The sequence below is a fragment of the Diceros bicornis genome, chromosome 30, assembly GCF_020826845.1.
Source record: "Diceros bicornis minor isolate mBicDic1 chromosome 30, mDicBic1.mat.cur, whole genome shotgun sequence".
NCBI lineage: Eukaryota > Metazoa > Chordata > Mammalia > Perissodactyla > Rhinocerotidae > Diceros > Diceros bicornis.
Genome location: NC_080769.1, coordinates 7132241 through 7154951, shown reverse-complemented (window position 1 = coordinate 7154951; position 22711 = coordinate 7132241). Strand labels below are relative to the sequence as shown.

Here is a 22711-nt window from a genome sequence, read left to right as displayed (position 1 = left end):
CCAGGACTCTGGAGCTGTGGTGGGGACATTAGGAAGCCTCCCATTGGGTGACAATCCATTTTAGGGGCTGAGTGATCAGTGTAGTGGAGAGACAGCAGCCAGAGGCCCTCTTGATTGTCTCCTGTTACAGCCACCTCATGAGCTGGGGAAAGAGTGATCAGTGCCCAGTATTCTCAGCAAAGCACGAGCACAACAGAGCCTCTGTACCAGGAGAAGGGGCTGGGTGCAAGAAGGGGGTCCCCACTGTCCATGTGAACCAATGAAGGACTTAAATTCAGCAATAGGTAGATGAGGGCAGGATGGGTAATGTTGAAGTCCTGCTCATCCTAGGAACAAGCCCTTGTTCTGGAAGCTTCAAGAGAGAAATGTGTCTTCTGGTTCAGGGTGCAGCACTCTGGAGAGGAGTGTTCACTTGCTGAGCTGAGAGTGGGGAGGGAGTGGACATCGTTCAAATACCGCAGAGTCTCCCCTTTCTCACAGAATTTCTACTGATTTTCTTGAATAGGTGTTCCTCAATTGCTGTTTGCCTTTAGGATAATTTCCAGAGGCTTCAAGTGGTTGTTTACAAATAATTTTAGGGGCCGGTCCGGTGGCATAGCACTTAAGTGCGCACGCTCTGCTGTGGTGGCCCCGGGGTTCGGATCCCGGGCGCGCACAGACGCACTGCTTGTCAGGCCATGCTATGGTGGCGTCCCGTATAAAGTGGAGGAAGATGGGCACGGATGTTAGCCCAAGGCCAGTCTTTCTCAGCAAAAAGAGGAGGATTGGCAGATGTTAGCTCAGGGCTGATCTTCCTCACAAAAAATAATAATAATTTTAGGGCTGGCCTGGTCGTGCAAGCCATTAAGTGCGCGCTCTCTGCTGCGGGAGCCCGGGGTTTGTGGGTTTGGATCCCGGGCGTGCACTGACGCACCGTGTGTCAAGTCATGCTGTGGTGGCGTCCCATATAAAGAAGAGGAAGATGGGCACGGATGTTAGCCCAGGGCCAATCTTCCACAGCCAAAAAAAAAGGAGGATTGGCAACAGATGTTAGCTCAGGGCTGATCTTCCTCACACACACAAAAAACTATAAAAATAATTTTCACCACTTTTACTGGGGAGCAGGTCAGTGGAGCTGCTCATATTATTATACCTCCCTAGTGTATTTAACACACCGTCCCTCTGCAGATTGATATACAGTAGCACTACAGGCTGTAATACCACTTGTCATTTTACAAAGAAATACAATTGAGATTATTAATTTTTTATAGTCTTAATTGGTCATTCTGGGATTTTTCTGGTCAGCATCAATGAGGTAACCTTCCACATGGGCCCTCACCATCCCACAAAGGAAGAAGAGGTTATCTAACCGATAACATCTTTCTGTCCCTAAAGTGCAGTAACTTTACCCAAAATAATCCTTTTGTCTGTTTATGACTTCCTTGTCCCGCCTTTAAAATCTTTTCCTTTCTGTCGCCCTTTGGAGTTCCTCCCTACTTGCTAGATGAGATGCTGCCCAATTGATGAATTGCCCAATAAAGCCAATTAGATCTTTCAAATATATTCAGTTGGAATTTTGTTATTCAACGGTATTAAAAATAAGATATGGTTCATACATTTTCTTTTGTCTCTCATGAAATGTTTATTGTGGATATCATGTTCCAAAAAATCAGCCTGATATTTACAAGTGTGCCTGAAGGCTGTTCCTAGTATGAGTTCTAGCATTGACTTCTAGATCCCCCATGTTCATGTAGATAACAATGTAATTCATTTCTTGAAAGTCTTTTCAGCATTTATATACAAAGAAGCAATTGATAGTACATCTTTTTTCTTCTCTTTCATATGCAAAGGACACATGGTTTACTTTGTGAAACATGCTTTGCTTTTTTGTTCATGTAAAAATAAATCCTGCACCTATTTTCATATCAGTGGTGGACATATGACCATCATATGATGGTCCCTTACCAGGCCATCCCTGATCCAAGGCAGGACCTAATGGTTCTCAGGATTAGTCAATCTCCAGGCATGCATGCTAGAGGATGCTCTGGCCATAGGTCAACATCATCTTCATATTTTTACACTTTTAGCTCATTGGAAATGGTCTAGCTGCCTGGCAACAAGAACAACGTCAGCTACTTATCCAAGGTCACCATTTTGGGAGGAAGCACTCTGGGATAATCTTGCTCAGGATTACTCAAACACATAAGGAGGTCACACATGTCTCTGCATGTACTGAATTCAAACTGCAGAGCCTCACTTCAACCCTCAGGTTGATAAAAAAGCTACAATTTCTGAAACACATACTGACACCTCAGTTGCACTCAGAAGCAGAGAAAACAAACAGGGGGTGGGGAGGCAGCTTTGGAGCATCAAGACAGTGAGGGGCCCCTCTGTTCCCATGGGAGGATGTGAACGGCTTATCTGAATAATTCTGAGGACAGACATGGTAATGATACCCACTATGCTACTGACTTCTAAGACTGTAATACTCTCTGTAAAAGTATAACACTGTACTATACACTACAAAACTAATCATACGTGTGTTAAGTAAACATAACTTACTTTACTTATATATAATATATACTAATTACGTGTAATACTATATGCTACCTATACTATATACAGGTAATACACTACATATAACATATATATTTATATGTACACATATACACACTGCATTCTAAATTCTCTTTCTATATCTACACATAAAGATATACACTATAGGCAGCATCAGATAATTTTATACTATATACTACATTATCATACAGTACACAAATATCTCTTTTTAATATAGATGAAAAAAGTCTCCATAAAATACTAGTAGAGTGAATCCAGCAATATATAAAATGATGTAAACACCATGGCCACGTGGGATTTAATCCAGGAAAGAAATGCTGGTTTTACATCTGAAAAGGAATTAACATAAGAAACCATTAATAGTATCAACTTCAAAAACTACAGGATCATCTCATTAGATACAAACAAGCTTCAGACCAAGTTCAACACCCCTTCACAAAGAAAACACTCAATAAACTATAATAAAAAACCTCAGTAAGCTACCTCAACCTGAAATACAGCATCAATGAAAACCCACACCTGCCATCATTCTTGATGGTGAACGACTAAAGGCTTTCTAAGATCAGAGAGAAGACAGAGACGTCTGCTCTCACCAGCTCTACCCAACGTGGTAAGAAAGGTGCTACCAGGCAATTAGGCAAGAACATGGAAAAAAATAACCATTCCAGATTTCAATGGACATACACACATAGCTCCACAGACAGACATACAAAATCACACAGACTTTATCATGGCACACAGAACTACACATGCATACACAGACACACAAACTCACAAACCCTCAGAGTTAACGGCTCAGAGACACATAGATGTTCCCATAGACACAAAGAGCCCAGGCCCTCTGCACTCCTCCCCACTTTTCTGTACTCTTAAGGGCCAATCACCAAAGACATATGGTACAAATTTATTTATGTATCTTCTTTCTTCTCTCTTAAAATGTCAGCTTTAAAGTGAACAGGGCTATTCGCTCTGCTTTGTTCACAAAAGCATCTACCAGAAGGCCTGTCACATCAATCTTTCTTGCACATCAGGGCTCACAGAGAGACAGACACACACACACACACTCACATGGAAGCTTCACAAAGACCTCATCACAGGCCCAGACCTTCACACAGTGCATTGTTCTCACTCCCATCCCACCTGGTAGAGGGGTGTCTCCCAGCTCCCAAACCAATCCCCAAAGAGGGTGTCTCAGCTCCTCCAGATGGGGAAGGGATTTCACCCTTCCTGACACCACACAGGAAAAAAAGTACATCTCTGCAAAAAAACACAAAATGGGAGGCGGGATGGCAGAGTCAGGGCCCAAAAAGGCTGAAGTCATTATTTCCAGCACCTCTCACTGCTACAAAAGCATCCAGAAACTCCCTCATCATGAATTGTCCCTCTGTCACTTTGCTTTTCTGTTGCGAGCTCAGTGAGGGGACAAAGGTGAGTATGGCCTTGCTCAGCACCCATGTCCTCTGCTGCGGGCTCTTTGGTAAACATCACCTCTGCTGTGGACTCATATTCCCACACACCTCACTCAGTCCTCCCACAGTGGCTCCACCGTCTTAACTGAACACTTTCTCCTTAGGAGCAGCGTCCAATTTATACCCTTGAGATTTTAATTTATGGAGGTGATGAAGTGACAACATGGACAGCCTAGTGACATATAAAGATTTTGATTACTTACATTTCCCAAGATAGGGACGCACGCCATTCCAGGTAGGGTCACAGGTGATGCATCAGGTTTGCTCAGGAGTTTGACAAAAATTTAGGCCACAGCCTTCATTTGGAGTGCCATAGGAAATGTAAGTCAGGTCAGAGTAAGCAGCTAAGGATTGGCTACTTTGAACAATTTCAGAAGCCTCTGGGGCACAGGGATGGTCCTCAGTCATCTTGCACCTGGCCCTGGGTTGGTTTAGGGCAGAGGAGATATTGTCTTGGTGTGTGAGAGGTGGATAAGGAGGTCTGTAGGGACAGGGCACTGGACTGGGTGGTGTGCACGTGAAAGGCCTGCTCCAGACAGGCTGCCCACCAACAACGGGGAGTTAGGTCCCCCTGGGAGGGGCAGTGTCTCCCTATGTCTGAGAGGCCCCCAAGATGTCAAAACATCTTAAGAGACAGAAAATAAAACACATGATTAATACAATCAAAAAGAAGACACGGATGTGTCTGCTCACATCAGTCAAACTCAACATGGTGAGGGAGGTGCTACCAGGGCAATCAGGCACCACATGAAATAAAAGCATTCCAGATTTTAAGGACATACACACACACCCCCAGAGAGACATACAAAATCTCACAGGCTTTCCCCCGGACATACATGTGTACACACCCACACAGACACTCAAAGTCACAAACCCACAGAGACAATGGCCCAGAGACACACAGCCCAGGCCTTGAAGAGGGGAGACTCAGGGCCCACAATGGCTGCAGTGATCAAGTGTTCCAGCCCCTCACGCTGCTATGATCACTTCCAGAAATGCGCCCCTCACCACGTGCCCCTTCCTCACTTTGCTTTCCCATTGGAAGCTCAGCGCAGACAAAAAAGGTCCATGGGTCTTCACCCAGCTGCCAAGTCCTCCACTGTGGTCTCCACAGTCTGGGATCCATCATCCCCTGAGGTCTCACCTGCACACAGACCTCGTGCGAGTCAACCCCACAGGTAGTCCTCATCGAGGCCTTGATCACTACCCCAACCTGGAACATTCATTGATGGGGGGTGGAGGCCTTGGGACCTCAGATGCCAAGTCTCCCAGCCACGGAGACATCACCTTCAGAAAAGCACTGGAAGCTGTTGCAAGAGCACCTTTGGATGAGGCTTGCCTAATTTCTGCCTCTTCCCTTCAAGATACAGTAGGTGTGGCCTCTGAAAAATGAGAGGGGGGCATCACCTGTGCCTGTGCACTTCTGGAAAGGTGGAAACCGCTGCCATTTCCGCCACTTCCTCTGGCATGGTGCCCACTGCATTCTGGGAGCCATGTGAAGGGAGGGGCCCCAGGACTGCAGAGGGTCTGGCTGAGAGCGGCACTTCCCTCAGGCCTCAGGCTGGAACTCTGCAGGGTGAGTCCTCTTCCAGAAAAAGTTAACACTGGCCTTGGTGGGCGGGCTCCAAACTTACTCTGGAGGCAGGTTCTGAGGTGAGGGAGCCATGGGTGGTCAGCACACGAGCCACTGAAACCCCAGGGTGGAACGTGCCAGATCCTAGGGCAGGTTCTTGCATCAGAAACCTATGGACAACTTAAGGCCATCATGGGTACCCCAGGAATCATGACAGAAGGTCACTGAGGCCTCTACAGTGAAGGAGTCTCTGAGGTCACTAACAGGCGTGTTGGTTGTAAGACAATTTGAACAGAGTCTCCAGACATTTGTGGTAGGGGTGCCTATTCAAGGTGGCAAATTTGCAAGTAATAGCACAAACGGGCTCAAGTACAACTTGTAAACAAGGAATATATTGCCCCTCAAAGATAAAGAGAACCTAGTACATGTGTGGTGCTGAGGGGAAAAATGGCTATTTCTTCATGGTGTCAGAGAAGGAGCAGGTCTCAGATGATCAAATTATTTCCAGAAACTTAACGAAGTTGTCAGGGCCTCATATTATATGCATGGCAATGTCCCATCCACTTTTGTGAGCTACTTTTTTCAATATTTGCATGTCCTGAATGTCCTCAGAGGTGGTGTCACTAATATAACATGATACCTGTGTTCTTGGAGAAACCAGGATGCAGTTCAGATCCTGCTGCAATGACTGTGTGGGAGGGCACAGCTGTTGAAGATCCACGAGGATAACCCAGTAAAGGTGCATCATGTCCCTTCAGAGGGGAAGGCCAAGTGCAGATCAGAGGCTGTTGACACAGGCACTGACAGAACAGACTTAACCAAATCTATGAGAGCAGGATATTTATCACTTGCTGATTGGTTGTAGCCAGTAATTTCCACACTGTTGGGACTGGGTATAGAGGTCTGTGTGATGCAACCATAGCCTCAAGTTGAGGTAAACCACTCTGAGGTGTCATTCCTCCTTTCCAGGTTTAATAACAGGACAAATTGGGCTGTTAGAAGAAGCACTGGAAACAGTCCACCCTTCACTAACTAGGTTTCCTATACAGTTTTCAATCCTTCAAGGCCCTGGGCAATTTACATTGGGCCATGTTAACGACTTGATTTGTGGGGTAAGGTCCCTAGGGTCACAATTTGTCAAGCCAATTTGTAAGTGGCAGAGACTTCATTTAATTATAATTCTTGATCATTGGTTCAGAGCTTCCCAGCTCACTATGGAATGATTTAGGACAATGAGTGCTAAGACCGAGATTCTAGGCAAACCATAGCTCTGAAGGCTAAAGATTAAACATTTGTCCTATCTGTCCTCTATATTGTATTCATTAACACCCCTAAGATCATCAGGGGGAACTTGCTTAAATGTAATGGGATCCAGGTATAACTGTAATTTGAGACCTAGTATTGATTAACTGCTTGAAGGTTTCTGAATTACTGCATTACGTCAGATAGCAAAATTAATTCAGAACCTATGTTGTACAGGCCCAAAAGCCCAGCAGTGCACTTTTATCTGTTTTGCTGTGTAAATTCCTCAGTATATTTTGGATTTCTAATTGGGTCAAATTATGGACCTCTGTTTCCATATTTTATCTATTTTTCCTTCCTCCTGATCTTTCCTGTTTTGTTTTCTTAATCATGGGACACACTTCAGGGGAGGGAGTACCTCTTCACCCTGGTATTTATAAATTTTTACCACCCAAGAGCCTCAAAACAGTGCCATCAGCATTAGGAGCCTCCCCTGTGACAACACTGGTTGGCTTACAGGGTTTAAACCCTGGGCGTAAGTCAGGTTTGAACTAATACCTTGTGCCACATGGGAGCCACGGGTGTTGTCCCCTATAACCCCGAAGGTCAGGATCTTGGTGGCAGTAGAGGCAGGGGCAGCAGCAGCACAGGTACTTAAGGGTCCTGGTGAGCCCTCTGGTGTTAGGAGAGTGGACTCAGCCTGCCACCCACTGCCTGCCTTTCCCCCTCTCTTCTCTTTCTTTAAATGACTGCTCTTTCAGGAGTGTGGGAGATCAAGATTTGGCTACCCTGAAATGGTTTTCTCTGACCGGACATTTGACCTCCCCCACTAACTGCCTAAAGAATTTGACAGAGTAACTCCTTCCTGGAACAGATCTTCTATCTGATGGCTGTAATATCATGTAAAATAGATGTTACAATAGAAAAGGCACCAACAAGCCCATCTTATGGGAAGTTCCCTCTCTCTGGCCACATTCTCTGGATGGCCCTGCGAGGAGTTGCCAGACAAACATTTACATTTATAAGGGAACTCTCCATTTGTAAAGGTATCTCCCTCTCTGTACTGGGAAGAGGGGGATGACCTCATTTCTAGAAATTTATCAACGTGGAAGGTGAGGCCTTAAATCTGCATAATAACCTTACTCCTGTTTACTGTGCTTTAGTGGTAATCTCCTGTCACTGACTCCCCCCACCCCCAACATCCTCCTTTGTCCTTAGCTGAAGATGGTATTTAAGACTATCGTGTTGAGAAACACAGTGTCCCTCCCTGGTTTCTCCCATGTATACATGTTATTAAACTTGGTATTATTTTCTCCTGCTAACCTGTCTTGTTAATTATTTGGCCAGCCATAAGAACCTTAAGGGAAAGGGCAGAGGGGGACTCTCCCTCTTCCCCCAACAGGGGTGACCCTCTGATGGGCCCACCTCTTGCAAAGGGCATAGTCCCTGTCTACCCCCAGCCCTGGGGTATGTCAGGTCATCACAGCCTGTGGCATAGCTTCACTCTAACACGCAGATAAATCCTGAAAAAGACCCTGACCCAGGACTCATTTAAGGAGGCCCCAATCCCATAGTCCTGCTCCCAAATGCCTATAAATTGTTCAAACTGCCAACTCTGCTCAGCTGAACCTAGAACCGAGGCTTGGTGGGTCAACAATGCAACACGGGGCAGCACAGCTCACAGCACAGGCTCCCCAGCAAGCAGCAGCCCACAGTGCAGGCCACCACCAGGCAGCAGAGCAGGAGATGACAGACCCATGGGGGCGTCATGTCTGGACATGCTGCTCAGGGCACAACTGTTATGGTCACTGCAGAGGGGTGGGTCCCTTGTTGAGACTGAGGCAAGTGTGGCAGACTTACACACTCACTCACACACCCACACACACACAGTAGGAAAAAGCTGAGGACTCACATAATAGAGGTCTGAGGGGGAGGGCAGGTCAGCCTCTCAAGCAGCTCTGGAAGGGCTCAGAAAGCAAGGAACCGAGCCTGGCCTGGGTGTGCACTGGGCTGGGGGGTGGGGCCAGGGCAAGAGTTCTGCACACAGGCAGGGGCTTGTGTGGTGGAATCTCCTGCCTGCTCTAGAGGAGAGAACACCCAGGCTTTCTCATCAGCTTGTCCAGGTGGGGGCACAAGAGGAAGAGTGAGGAGTGAGGCTTAAGCTGTGCGAGTCATCCAAAATGTGGAGTCTGACTGCTCATTAAAAAGACAAATGTGCCTAAGAAAAATATGCATTCTCATTGACTGATTTATATAAAGAAACACTAACAGGAGGCTCAAGAAATGATCAAAACTGTATTTGGGGGTGGCTGGAGTAACGGTGCTGGAGGGGACCAGGATATATTGGCAGTGAGTCTTCTAGAGTGAGACTTTGAAATATCACAGATTTATTTCAAATAAACAAGGAAATTTATGTACACTATATTTTACTATTTAACAGTCTTTTATTTAATTTTAACTTTTGTACACAGGAAATCATTCTAAGATTTAAATCCTTTAAACACTACTGGTTACAACAATGTAAACCGTTCAAAATGAAAATTTCCAAATCTCTTTCTAACTAAAAGCACATGCAGCATCCTTGTTTGTCCTTCCCCTCTATCTCACACTGGGGGACTTTCAGGAATAAGCAGCCTATTATAATGCAATAGGGGTTTGAGTTTATCGACTTCTATATAGCAGGATTTTTAAAGATTTACAAAAGCTTTCAGAAATGTCCCTCACATCAATTAAAATAGAATTCAATTGCTTTAGCTTTTTAAATTTCTATGATCTCTAGGGACATGCACATATGAAGCCTGATCTAAAAATGAAATATGTACCTGAGAACTTCAATATATTCATCTCACATCTTGAGTTTCTCTTGCCTAAATGAAAAATATATATATATATATATATTTGTTTCCACAATTTTCTTGCTTTCCTCACATCCTATCTCTCAATCAACTCACAGTGTCAGGGCTCAAGCGCTAAGGGAAACTAGAGCCAAAGGGCTGCACTATTCAATCAATAAAGGAATCCAAAGGAAAGAAACACAAATACTGGAATCAGCACAGATAAGCAGCCTGCTTCCCACAGGACAGAAGGAAAGCCACACTCAGAAGCTTCCATATTCCTGACCCTCCTGGTTGAGACAGAACCCCTGGAGTGGGTCAGTCCCTGACAGAGGAGGGTGGGGCACCTGAGCAGCCACAGGAGTGAACTCTGGGAGCTCCACACCCCCTCCCCTCCCCAGGGAATAATGCACATGCTCCCTCTCTCAGGCTTCCCTTCTCACAACGAGGAAAACTCGCTGGATTCAGTTTATGGTTCTGACCCAAATGAACTCCCAAATTAATGGACCCTAATCCACGACACAGAACTCCTGACTTTCACAGACTTTCTCAATATAAACAAATTATTCTCTGAGTGCATCTACACTGTGGTACAAAACTGAAGTCTAGAAGAAAGTCCAAGGAAACCAGTTATAAAGTCAGAAAGGGAATCGGTGCCTTCCTCCCACCCCCATGTGCACGTGCACCCCCAGCTTTCCAGCGCTCTGCAGCTCCTCTCAGTACAAAGGCTCCTTCCAGGGTGGGTGTCAGAAGGCAGGACACCTGCAGGGGGAGGCTCCCCAGGAAGACCAAGGGGGCCTTAGCTTAGAGACAGTGCCCTCAAGCCTCTGCCCCCACTGGAGTTTTTTTGGACGGCCACTGATACCTTAAATAACACAAACCTAGTGTTTGAACAATCCAGCTAAAACACTCAAACCAGTTTGTATGTGGAAATGAGGAAATAAAATTGTATGACATTTTGCTGACTCAATAAGAAACCCCAGAGGAATGTACTGCATTCCAGGAATAAAGACGTTAATTATTTCCATGACAAGAGTTTGTTTTACAAACTATTAATCATATTTGAGCACTTCAGTTCTGCCAGTCTAAGCCCCGGAAATCCATTTGAACTCAGCGAAAATAAAAGAACAGACCTCAAAATATTAGAAATATGCTCAGGGAGGAAAAAAGAAAAACAATTTTTAAATCATGCAATGTAAAACTGGAATGTTTTATTTTTTTCTGAAACTAACCTTTTCCCGCTTTGGAAACATTTTATATTGTCCTCAGGCTGTACTGAATAAATAAACTTTTATTCATTGAAAAATTGATAGTAAAATAAAGTGAATATATCTTTTCAAAGTGACAAACCCAGGAGGGGCGGTGCTGACAGGACCGATCACCCAGAAATTTGCCAAGAGGAACCTCCACCCAAAGGACTTAACGACTGAATGTCTGTGCCCAGGACACGTCCTGGGAGGAGAGACAGAGGATTTCATACAAGGTAGTTCCAGGAGGCTATTCGCTACTTTTTCCTCATGTAGAACATCCACAAACAAGAAATAAACCCTTTCAAAAGGGCCACCCATTGACTATGGGAAAATGATAATTAAAATACTGGGTGTGTTTGCAGTTGACTATGATGCTGTGAATCTGAGACTGGCAGTTGGCGTTTGGGAACGTGAGGAAGGATCTGGAGATGTAGGGATTTATTGCCAGTCCCAGGGAGAGCAGCGGGGCCAGGGTCGTGGATTTGAGACCCTGCTCCCCAGACATTTAGAAAACTCAGGAGAACACGAGTCCCCCTGAGGTGAAAGGAGGGACTGGGGACCCCACAGCCCACAGCTCCTCCCACGCAGGAGCCCCGGAGACCGAATCACGACGGTCCCTGATGTCCCCCCCGTGGTCACCGCACCATCTGGGGACACGCGGGGCTGCGGGCGCAGAGCTGCCCAGAGAGGCTCCGGGGCCGAAGTCGCCGCGCGCAGTGAGCACAGGACGCCCGGGGTCCCGGCTGCCGGCCCCGCCCCCACGCTGCGGCCGGAGGGGACTGAGGTCCGAGCGGCGGCCCCGCGGACTCGGGTCCGCAGACTCGGAGGCGACCGCGGGGAGGCCGGTCCCGCCACGGCCGGTTCCGCCCAGCCCCCCCTGCCCCAAACGTGTCTCCGAAACCCCGGCCAGAACGCTCACCATCTCTAAGTCTCCTGGGTCCCCCGCGTCCTTCCCGCGATTCGGCACAGGTCACAGCCCGACGGAGGCGGCAGCACAGCAAGGCGACGCCTTTAAGGGCAGCGGCTCGTAACCGGAAGGACTGTGGCGCGAGCAGGAAGTCGTGATGGGGGGCGGAGCGCCGCCCCGCCCACCTGCCCCGGAGCCGACCCTGATTGGACAGTTCGAAAGGTCCTCGGGCCCGAGTGACAGAGGGATGGAGATAACGTGTCTGAGCCAACTCAAAGCTGGAAATTGTCCTGTCTGGGGACTTTTCCGTTGCAATTCAATGCTCCGAGGCCACTCGGGGAACTGTGACCCTTCTTTGCAAACACACTTAATATCACCTCACCCTATGTAGGAATTAGTCTGTCTGCACTATCATCTCTGATTTTCCACCCAATGCTTCCCCACCTCTACTCAAATCCTACTTGAGAATATCCTATGGCCTCCCAAGCCCTTAGCTATGGCGCGAAGTTGGAAGCCGCAGCCTTAGCTGAGCGCAAGGACTCTTCTCAGTCTAACCACTAGGTATGAGATGTTTTCATTCAATATCAGGTGTACGTTTTACCCTGGAGTGAAACTTATTTTAGATCATTTTTTTAATGTGTCCTGAGAGAGCTTTGTAAAACTCTATAATTTCCCTAAGGTAATTCAATTCCTATTTGGACTGATATAACAGAAAAAACCAGAAAAGGTTATGTAAATATTGGATGTACCTGGAAAGTGTTCATATGCTCAAGAGATTGAAATGCAAAGCTCTTTTGCATTGCAAAACTCTTCATGCATTTATCCACTTCTTCGAACAGTTTTTTTGGTCGGGGGGGGGGGGGGGGGTGGGGGGGGTGAAATACACATGTAGCCAGAAAAACCAGAGACCCTGTCACTGTAGCCGAATCAATGAACACAATGACCAGGGATGGAGGAAAAGAAAAATGGTTTAATTTTGTCAGCAAGATGAGGCAGCAAAATGGGCTCACGCCCCAAAATCCACAGTCCTTCCGAGGCAGTAGGAGTTGGGGTTTTTAAAGGAAAGCCTGTGGGAAAGAATGTTTCCTTGGTGATGTCGGGGGAAGAGGGAGAATCTCCCTCTGCCCTTTCCCTTAAGGTTCTTCTGGCTGGCCAAATAATCAACAAGACAGGTTAGCAGGAGAAAATAATACCAAGTTTAACAACATGTATACATGGGAGAAAGCAGGGACACTGCGTTTCTCAACACAATAGCAGAAATTCTCGTCTTAAATATCATTTTCAGCCAATGACAAAGGAGGATTTTGGGGGTGGGGGAGTCAATTACAGGAGATTACCATTAAAGCACAGTAAACAAGAGTAAGGTTTATTATACAGATTTAAGTCATCACCTTCCACATTGATAAGTCACTAGAAATGAGCTCAACCCCTCTCTTCTCCAAACAGAGAGGGAGATACCTTTACAAATGGAGATTTCCCTTATAAATGTAAATGTCTGTCTCGCAACTCCTTGCAGGGCCATCCAAAGAATGTGGCCAGAGACAGGACTCCCGATAAGATGGGCTTGTTGGTGCCTTTTCTATTGTAACCTCTATCCTAAATTATCTTTTATAGCAGTCATGATAATAACCCCTTCCTAAAACAGATTTTTTTTGGTTTTAAATTCTTTAGGCAGTTTGGGAGGGGAAACTCAAATATTTTTCCTGAGCTCTCTGAGTCCTTATTGTCTTCAGCTCGAAATAATCCGCATACCAGAGTGGTGCTTCCTGGGGCAGCTTGCCCTGAGCACCATCAGTGACTGTGATTATTTGTTGGAGGAGGGATCCCAGACCTCTGGCGCCAAGCCGGCTGTTATCTCTACCTACTGCAGGAGATTTAGGGCTCCATCAATCAATCTTCTCGCGTCACTCGAAATTTCGCCTTGAGGAGTGGACGGCAGCCGCCGCCAATTAACGATTACAAAGTTGACAAGGTTTTAGGCGGGGGAGGGGAGCTGTGGCTTTGCAGCCCGCATCCTCCCAACGGCCTGCGTTTAGCTGAGGTGGGGAAGCTGCAGGCTGTTTGTCTGTCCCTGTGATGGATGGTGGATTCGGCGCCAGGAACCAGGAGTTGGGAGCTTCAGCTTCTTGATAATTTCGAGATATCAGTCTCCCTGTAACAAACCACAAGAACTGGTAATTAGCCAGAGTTTCAGTTTGTAGCCACCTGGGCTTTTAACAATTTATTACCTCCACTTGCCTTTTGGAATTCAGGGACACAAAGGATAAAACAACCAATATCTGCAAGTGAATGTAACTTAGAGAAGCAGGGAAGGGGGAATGAGTGCTTTTTGGTTTTAACCCCATATATGCTGGGTTCAACTCGGGGGAACAGATATTAGGGCCGGCATCACACATACCATATAACAGAGCCCTTTGACGTCTACAAATCACTGGTCTTCAGTATACTCACAGATACGTGCAATTATCACCACAGTGAATTTCAGAACATTTTCATCATCTAAAAAGAAAACCCTATACCCTTAACCTATCACTGCCCTATCTTCCCCCCTAGATCCTACAAGCATCAGCACTAGACAACCACTAATCTATTTCCTTTCTCTATAAATTTCCATATTTGTTGACTTTCATATGAATGGGATTATATAATATGTGGTCTTTGTATTTGACTTCATTGACTTGGTATAACGTTTTCAGGGAATTCCATGTTGTAGCGTGTATCAATACTTCATTTTTTTTAATTGAGATATAATTGATATGTAACATTATATTAGTTTCAGGTGTACCACAATAAGTCTAGTTAACATCCATCACCACACATAGTTACAAATTTTTTTCTTGTGATGAGACCTTTTAAGATCTACTCTCTTAGCAAATTTTAAATGTACAAGTCAGCAGAATTAACTCTAGTCACCATGCTGTACATTACATCCCCACGACTTACTTATTTTACCACAGAAGTGTGGCTTTTGAACACCTTCTATATCTATTCCATACAAGTTACATCTTATCCATTTTTAAGCGTATATAGTTCAGGGCCGGCCCCCTGGCTTAGCGGTTAAGTGCGCGCGCTGCGCTGCGCTGCTGGCGGCCGGTGTTCGGATCCCGGGCGCGCACCGACGCACCGCCTCTCTGGCCATGCTGAGGCTGCGTCCCACATACAGCAACCAGAAGGATGTGCAGCTATGACATACAACTATCTACTGGGGCTTTGGGGAGAAAAAGGAGGAGGATTGGCAATAGATGTTAGCTCAGAGCCAGTATTCCTCGGCAAGAAGAGGAGGATTAGCACGGATGTTAGCTCAGCGCTGATCTTCCTCACAAAAAAAAAAAAAAGAATTTCGTTTGTTTTTAAAGCTGAATACTATTCAGTTGTATATGTACACCACATTTTGTTGATCCACTCATCTGTTGATGGATACTTGGGTTGCTTTCACCTTTTGGCTACTGTGAAGAATGCTTCAAAAACACAGGTGTACAAATATGTGTTTGAATCCATGTTTTGAATTCTTTTGAGTATATACTCAGAAATGAAATTGCTGGATCATACGGTAACATTCTCTTTAATTTTGGAAAAACTGCCATACTGTTTTCCAAAATGGTGGCAGGATTTTACCTTCCCACCAGAAGAGCACAGGGGTTCCCCTGGGTGTTTTCAGTTTCCTGACGGTGTTCTTTAAAATACAAAAGGGATTAAGTTCAATGAAGTAAAAGTTATTCAACTTTTTTTTACTGTTTTTCCTTTTGGTGTCATATCTAATAATTCTTTGCCAAAACCAAGGTCATATTTTCCCCTGTTTTTTCTAAGAGTATGATAGTGTTATCTCAGAGTTAGGTCTTCCATCCATTTTGGTAAATTATTGTATATGGTGTAATGTAAGAGTCCAACTTCATTCTCCTGGATGTTGCTATCCTGTTGTCCCAGCATCAATTTTTAAAAAGAATATTCTTTCTTCATTCTTGACGCTATTTTTGAAAATCAAATGACCATAGATGAATGGGTTCATATCTGGAATCTCAACTGAATCCACTGATCTGTGTGTCTGTCCTTGTGTCATTACCACATACCTGGATTACTGTGCTGAGACGTCAGATTTGAAATCAGGAAATATTAATCCTACTACTTTGTTTTACTTTTCAAGGCTGGTGTGGCTATCCTGGTTCCCCAACAATTCCATATAATTTATGAAACAGCTTGTCAATTTCTATTGTCAACTTAAAAAGCAAATTTGCCTGTTATTTTACCTCAAAATGAGTGTTTTCAAGAACAGCCAAAAGAATTGCAATTTGGGATGTGCACGCTATGGCAACCCATAGGCAAACCCAGCAAACAAAGAAAAGGAGCTGCTTTCATAGAGAAAAAGGGGGAGTAGGGAGGGGCTGCTCTAAATGAAAATCCATTGGGGAAAGGAACAGCTCAGGGCAGCAACGGCTCCTCATTGGCTGAGCTGCAGCATTTCTCATTGGCTGGGCCATTGCCTGGTGAAGAGAGAAATTTTCCTTCAGTAGGGAAGTAGTATTACTTCCTGTCGAAGATGAAAACTATCATCTTTTCCTGTTTGGTGTAACCGAAGATGTGTGATAGGGCGTGAGAGCTCCGCCTAAAGGCCTTCTTGACTCTAATTTAGTTAAGGTTTCTTTTATTAATATCTAGAGTACTGTCGGGGGAAGAGGGAGAATCTCCCTCTGCCCTTTCCCTTAAGGTTCTTCTGGCTGGCCAAATAATCAACAAGACAGGTTAGCAGGAGAAAATAATACCAAGTTTAATGACATGTATACATGGGAGAAAGCAGGGACACTGCGTTTCTCCACACAATAGCAGAAATTCTCGTCTTAAATATCATTTTCAGCCAATGACAAAGGAGGATTTTGGGGGTGGGGGGAGTCAGTTACAGGAGATTACCACTAAAGCACAGTAAACAAGAGTAAGGTTTATTATACAGCCCCAAGGCCTCATCTTCCACATTGATAAGTTACTAGAAATGAGCTCACCCCCCCTTTTTCTCAATACAGAGAGGGAGATACCTTTACAAATGGAGACTTCCCTTGTAAATGATTGTCTGACAACTCCTCGCAGGGCCATCCAAAGAATGTGGCCAGAGAGACAGGACTCCCGATAAGATGGGCTTGTTGGTGCCTTTTCTATTGTAACCTCTATCCTAAATTATCTTTTATAGCAGTCATGATAATAACCCCTTCCTAAAACAGATTTTTTGGTTTTAAATTCTTTAGGCAGTTTGGGAGGGGAAACTCCAATATTTTTCCTGAGCTCTCTGAGTCCTTATTGTCTTCAGCTCAAAATAATCCGTATACCAGAGTGGTTCTTCCTGGGGCAGCTTGCCCTGAGCACCATCAGTACAAAGAAGTCAACTGAGTTTCTGATAGGGATTTTGTTGAAAATCTACATCATTCTGAGAAGTATTGCTATCTCAACAGTGTTAAATCTAAGGATCCATGAAGATGGGCTTTTTCACTTTTATTTATTTATTTTTAGGGTTCACTCCTTTTTTTCTTGCCTGTATTGGTGAGAGAGGAATAAAGAGCAAGAAAAAGGATGACATTACTCCAAGGCCTTCACTCATCTTTATTAAAGATTTGCGAGGTCCAAATGTCCAAAGCCCCACCCAAACTCACCCGATTCCTTTTAATTTCCAAAAATGTCAATCAAATTTTTGGCAATGAAAACAGTTTAATGGTTATTATTACTAGAAATTGGTTTCAGGGAAAATGTGCCTAGAAGAGAGATTTTCTCCACATACCCTCAGAATTCTTGCAGGTCTGTAACTGACATCTCTTTGCGTGTATGTACACTCGCTAATGACCATCCAATAGAAATGGTGCCTAATTTGTAAATTTAAAATATATAAGCACTTTTCTGTCACGATATGATTATCACCAATATGCGTTTTTTGGGTAAAACTCCCTTTCTTTCTTTTTTTTCATTTTATTTATTTATTTATTTATTTATTTATTTTTTGCGATGACGATCAGCCCTGAGCCAACATCCGTGCTAATTCTACTCTTTTTGCCAAGGAAGACACGCCCTGAGCTAACATCTATTGCCAATCCTCCTCCTTTTTCCCCCAAAGCCCCAGTAGATAGTTGTATGCGTCGGGGGAAGAGGGAGAATCTCCCTCTGCCCTTTTCCTTAAGGTTCTTATGGCTGGCCAAATAATTAACAAGACAGGTTAGCAGGAGAAAATAATACCAAGTTTAATAACATGTATACATGGGAGAAAGCAGGGACACTGTGTTTCTCAACACAATAGCAGAAATTCTCGTCTTAAATACCATGTTCAGCCAACGACAAAGGAGGATTTTGGGGGTGGGGGAGTCAGTTACAGGAGATTACCACTAAAGCACAGTAAACAAGAGTAAGGTTATTATGCAGCTTTAAGGCCTCAACTTCCACATTGATAAGCCACTAGAAATGAGGCCATCCCCCTCTCTTCTCAAATCAGAGAGGGAGATACCTTTACAAATGGAGATTTTCCTTATAAATGTAAATGATTGTCTGGTAACTCCTCGCAGGGCCATCCAGAGAATGTGGCCAGAGAGACAGAACTTCTGATAAGAGGGGCTTGTTGGTGCCTTTCCTATTGTAACCTCCATCCTACATTATCTTTACAGCCATCATGATAGATCTCTTCCAGGAAAGAGCCACCATGTCAAATTCTTTAGGCAGTTAGTAGGGGAGGTCAAATGTCCCTAGAGAAAACAACCAAGGTAAAGAGATAGATTTCAGGGTGGCCAAATCTTGATCTCCCACATATGTCAAAGTTGCACATCCTTCTAGTTGCTGTTTGTGGGACGCAGCCTCAGTATGGCCGGACAAGCGGTGGGTTGGTCCGCTCCCGGGGTCCCAACCCCGGCCACCAGTGGCAGAGCACACACACTTAACCACTAAGCCTCAGGCTGACCCTGTTCTTGCTTTTAATGCTCTCTTTCTGAACCTGACTGAAGTTCTGGAAGGATGCCCACCTAATGCATCCCTGGTGTCTGTGCCTGTGTACCTATTTCGCAAAACTATGTCAGACTCCCGTTGTCAACATAGATCAAAATGGAGAGAGACTAATTATTGCACACGGCGAGGTGACTTTTAATTGTGTTTGTAAAAGGATCACAGTTGCAGGAGGGCGCTCCCAGCACTACTTTTCAACGCAAATCTCCCTGGGAAGGACAAGTTCTGGCGGGCATTAGGCTCAGACACATAACTTGAGGGGGCTGTCACTCAGGCAGGAGGGGGCGAGGTCTTGTGAGCTGTCCAATCAGAGGCGTCGCCGGGGCAGGTGGGTGGGACAAAAGAGCCCAACTACCGGGAAGTAGCTGCTCGCTCCTTCCGCGCTCGGGATCCCCTGTCCTCCGCCATTGAAGCCTCACGGTGCTGTGCCGCCGACGGTGTCGCGTTGTGACCTCTACGAAGTCGTAGGAGGGACGCCAGAGAACCCGGGAACTTAGAAATGGTGAGAGTTTGGCCCGGGCGTTGGGGTTTGAGAGAGGAGGGTCTGGGCGGAACCGGCCGTGGCGGGACCGGCCTCCCCGCGGTCGCCTCCGAGTCTGCGGGCCCGAGTCCGCGGGGGCGCCGCTCGGACCTCAGTCCCCTCCGGCCGCAGCGTGGGGGCGGGGCCGGCAGCCGGGACCCCGGGCGTCCTGTGCTCACTGCGCGCGGCGACTTGGGCCCCGGAGCCTTTCTGGGCAGCTCTGCGCCCGCAGCCCCGCGTGTCCCCAGATGGTGCGGTGACCACGGGGAGGGGCATCAGGGACAATCGTGACTCGGTCTCCGGGGCTCCTGCGTGGGAGGAGCTGTGGTCTGTGGGGTCCCCAGTCCCTCCTTTCTCCTCCCGGGGGAACCTATTTTATTTTGAATTTTCCGTATATTTGGGGAGCAGGGTCTCAAATCCACGACATTGTCCCCTCAGTCTAGGTCTTCCTGGTGCTGGCGCCAGACGCCTAAATTTCGAATCCCTCCCAGAATTCCGGAATGCCACGTTCGCATCTCTGATTCACAGCATTATTAACTATTTGTCGTCCTTTGTGGATGTGAAACAGAGCCAATATTTTAATTGTTTACCATTATCTCACAGTCAATGGATGGCTGTTTTTAAAAGATTTATTTTGTGTGTGTGGATATTTTGCATGAGTGAAAAGCAGCCTATAACCACCTGGAACTACATTGTGTGAAATCCTGGTGCCCCTCCCCCCAGGATCTTTCTGGGCACAGACATCCTGTGGGAAGTCCTTTGGGTGGAGTTTCCTCTTCAGAACATTTATCTATTTATCTCCACCCCCCCCCCCCCCCCCCCCCCCCCCGCCGGCCCGCCCAGAGCCCCAGTAGATAGTTGTATGTCATAGCTGCACATCCTTTTAGTTGCTGTGTGTGGGACGCGGCCTCAGCATGGCCGGAGAAGCAGTGCCTCGGTGCGCACCCGGGATCTGAACCGGGCCGCCTGGGCCGCCAGCAGCGGAGTGCGCGCACTTAACCGCTAAGCCATGGGGCCGGCCCTTGAGAACATTTTGGACCGTCTGTCCTGCCAGCACTGTCCCCACCTAAGTTAGCCACCTTTTAAAGATTTATTCACTTATATTTTAGTCTCAGTTTTTCAATGAATAAAAATTGATTTAATCGATAGAATTTGAAACACAATATAAAATATTTCCAAAGAGGTTGTGGGGGATCAGAATTGGCCACCCTAAAATGTGTCTATTTGAACATGAGGATTATTTTCGGCTGGTTAATTTTAAGAAACTGTAGACAGGGAAGAAGCTCTGAAAATCGAGTAGAAGTTACCCTTTGTAAGGGACATTTACATTTCTAAGGGAAGTCTCCATTTGTAAAGATATCTCCCTCTCTGTACTGGGAAGAAGGGGGGATGACCTTATCTCTAGAAACTCTTGTCATTGCAGAAGGCATGGACTTGAATCTGCATAATAACCTTACTCTTGTTGACTGTGCTTTTCTGTTAATCTCTCAACTGACTCCTCTCTCCCCCTACATCTTCCTTTGCCTTTAACTGAAGATAGTATTTAAGGTCACAGCGTCCGCCATTTTGGCGAGTTGCTCAGTTTTCCTGGGTCTCTCCCATGTATACATGTTATAAAGCTTTGTTGGATTTTCTCCTGTTATCCTGTCTCGTGTCAATTTAATTTGTAGCTCAGACAGAAGGACCTAGAGGGTAGAGGATTTGTCTTCCTCCCCTACAAGGTAAATTACAGAAAAATGAATTATTCTAATATTTCTTTGCATGTATTCCATTCTTCTTTCTCTTTATTTCTCCCATCATGGGTACTAATATTCTGAAATCTGGTCCTTAATTTTGGGAGGGTTCAAAAGTTCAAACTTTCCAGGAGTTAGACTTGCAGACCTGAAGTGCTCAAGATGATTAATAGTTTATAAAACAATTTCTTGCCATGGAAATAACAAGTAACATTGTTTTTTCCCAGCATGCTCTAGATACTTATAGGTTTTCTTGTTGAGCTCACAAAGTGCCTTACAGTCTTCTTCCCTCCTTTCCACATAAACACTTGGTTTGAGTGATTTTGTGTGATTGTTCAAACACTGGGTTCATGTTTTTTAAAATATCAGTGTGGTCCAAAGCAACTCAACCAGACACTCCACAGTCATGAGGCCCCCTCCCTCACTTGGAGGCCAATGACTCCAAGATACGACCCCCTTGAGCCTTCAGTGGAAGTACTTGAAGGCCAGTTATTCTTCCGGGGGAGCTTCCCCTTGTAGGTGTCCTCCCTGCTCTCCCCCACCTTGAAAGGAGCCTTTATACTGAGGAAAGCTACAGAGTCCTGGAAAGCTGGGGGTGCACCATGCGTTGTTTGGTTGGAGGAGGTGGGGGGGATGGAGGTGATGCCCTTTCTGAGGTTGTAACAGTGCTTCACTTGGGCCTATTTCTAGATACAGGTTTGAGTTTTCACAGTGTAGGGTCACACAGAGGGTAATTTGTGTACACTGAGAAAGCCTGATGAAAGTCAGGATTTCTGTGTCCTTGATTAGGGTCCATAGATTTGGGAGTTTATTTGGGTCACAACTTTAAACTGAATCCTGCTAAGTTGACAGTGGCTGATTATGGTGGTTTCTCACTGGCTGTGTGTGGTATTTTCTCATTGGCTGGGCTGTTACTGAGCAAGGAGAAATTCTTCCTACCTCCAGATGGGGTGTGTAGGGTAGGCATCTTCCTGTTGAGGAATGGGAGGTACACTTGTTTTTTGGGGTCTGAAAAATACAGTGAGTAGTACTGCATGGGAGGTCCTCCTTCAGGACTTGCCTGCTCCACTTTCAATGAGATTTCCTGTATTTCTGTTGACATTTGCAACCCCAGGTGACCAGGAGGTGAGGCAGTGGCAGAACCCAGAACCCATGTCATGAGGCAAAGGCCCCTGGAGCACAATACTCCCCACTGTCACATACACATCACCTCTGCTCCAACAAGCACAGTATCACAATAGTCTCTATACCACTAATTATGTCAAAAAGAGATGCCCTCCCTTGTCCCTCCTCTGGGAGTCCCTCAAGTGCCCTGCTGTACCTCCATCACTCTCCCTCAGATCTCTGGCACATTCCACCGTGCAGTTTCAGTGGCTCGTGTGCTGACCACACCTGGCTCCCACACCTCAGAACCTGCTTCCAGAGTGAGTTTGGAGCCCACCCACCAAGGCCAGTGCTTACTTTCTCTGGAACAGGACCCACCGTGCAGAGTTCCAGCCCTGAGGCCTGTGGGAAATGGTGATTTCAGCCAGACCCTCCACAGTCATGGGCCCCTCCCTTCACATGGCACCCAGAATGCAACGGGCACCACACCAAGGGAAGTGGGGGGAAATGGTGAGGATTTACACCCCTCCTGAAATGTGCAGGTGCAGGTGATGCCCCCTCCT

The 22711-nt window shown here is 45.9% G+C and overlaps 1 protein-coding gene and 1 pseudogene across 1 annotated transcript in view; one reads left to right on the top strand and one right to left on the bottom strand.

The window, feature by feature from the left end:
- Positions 1 to 7977, bottom strand: part of LOC131394517 (zinc finger protein 709-like) — a 30694-nt pseudogene extending 22717 nt beyond the window's left edge.
- The window catches only part of LOC131394548 (zinc finger protein 14-like), a 209229-nt gene that overhangs the window by 166371 nt on the left and 20147 nt on the right, over positions 1 to 22711 (top strand). The gene's annotated exons all lie outside the window — the stretch shown is intronic.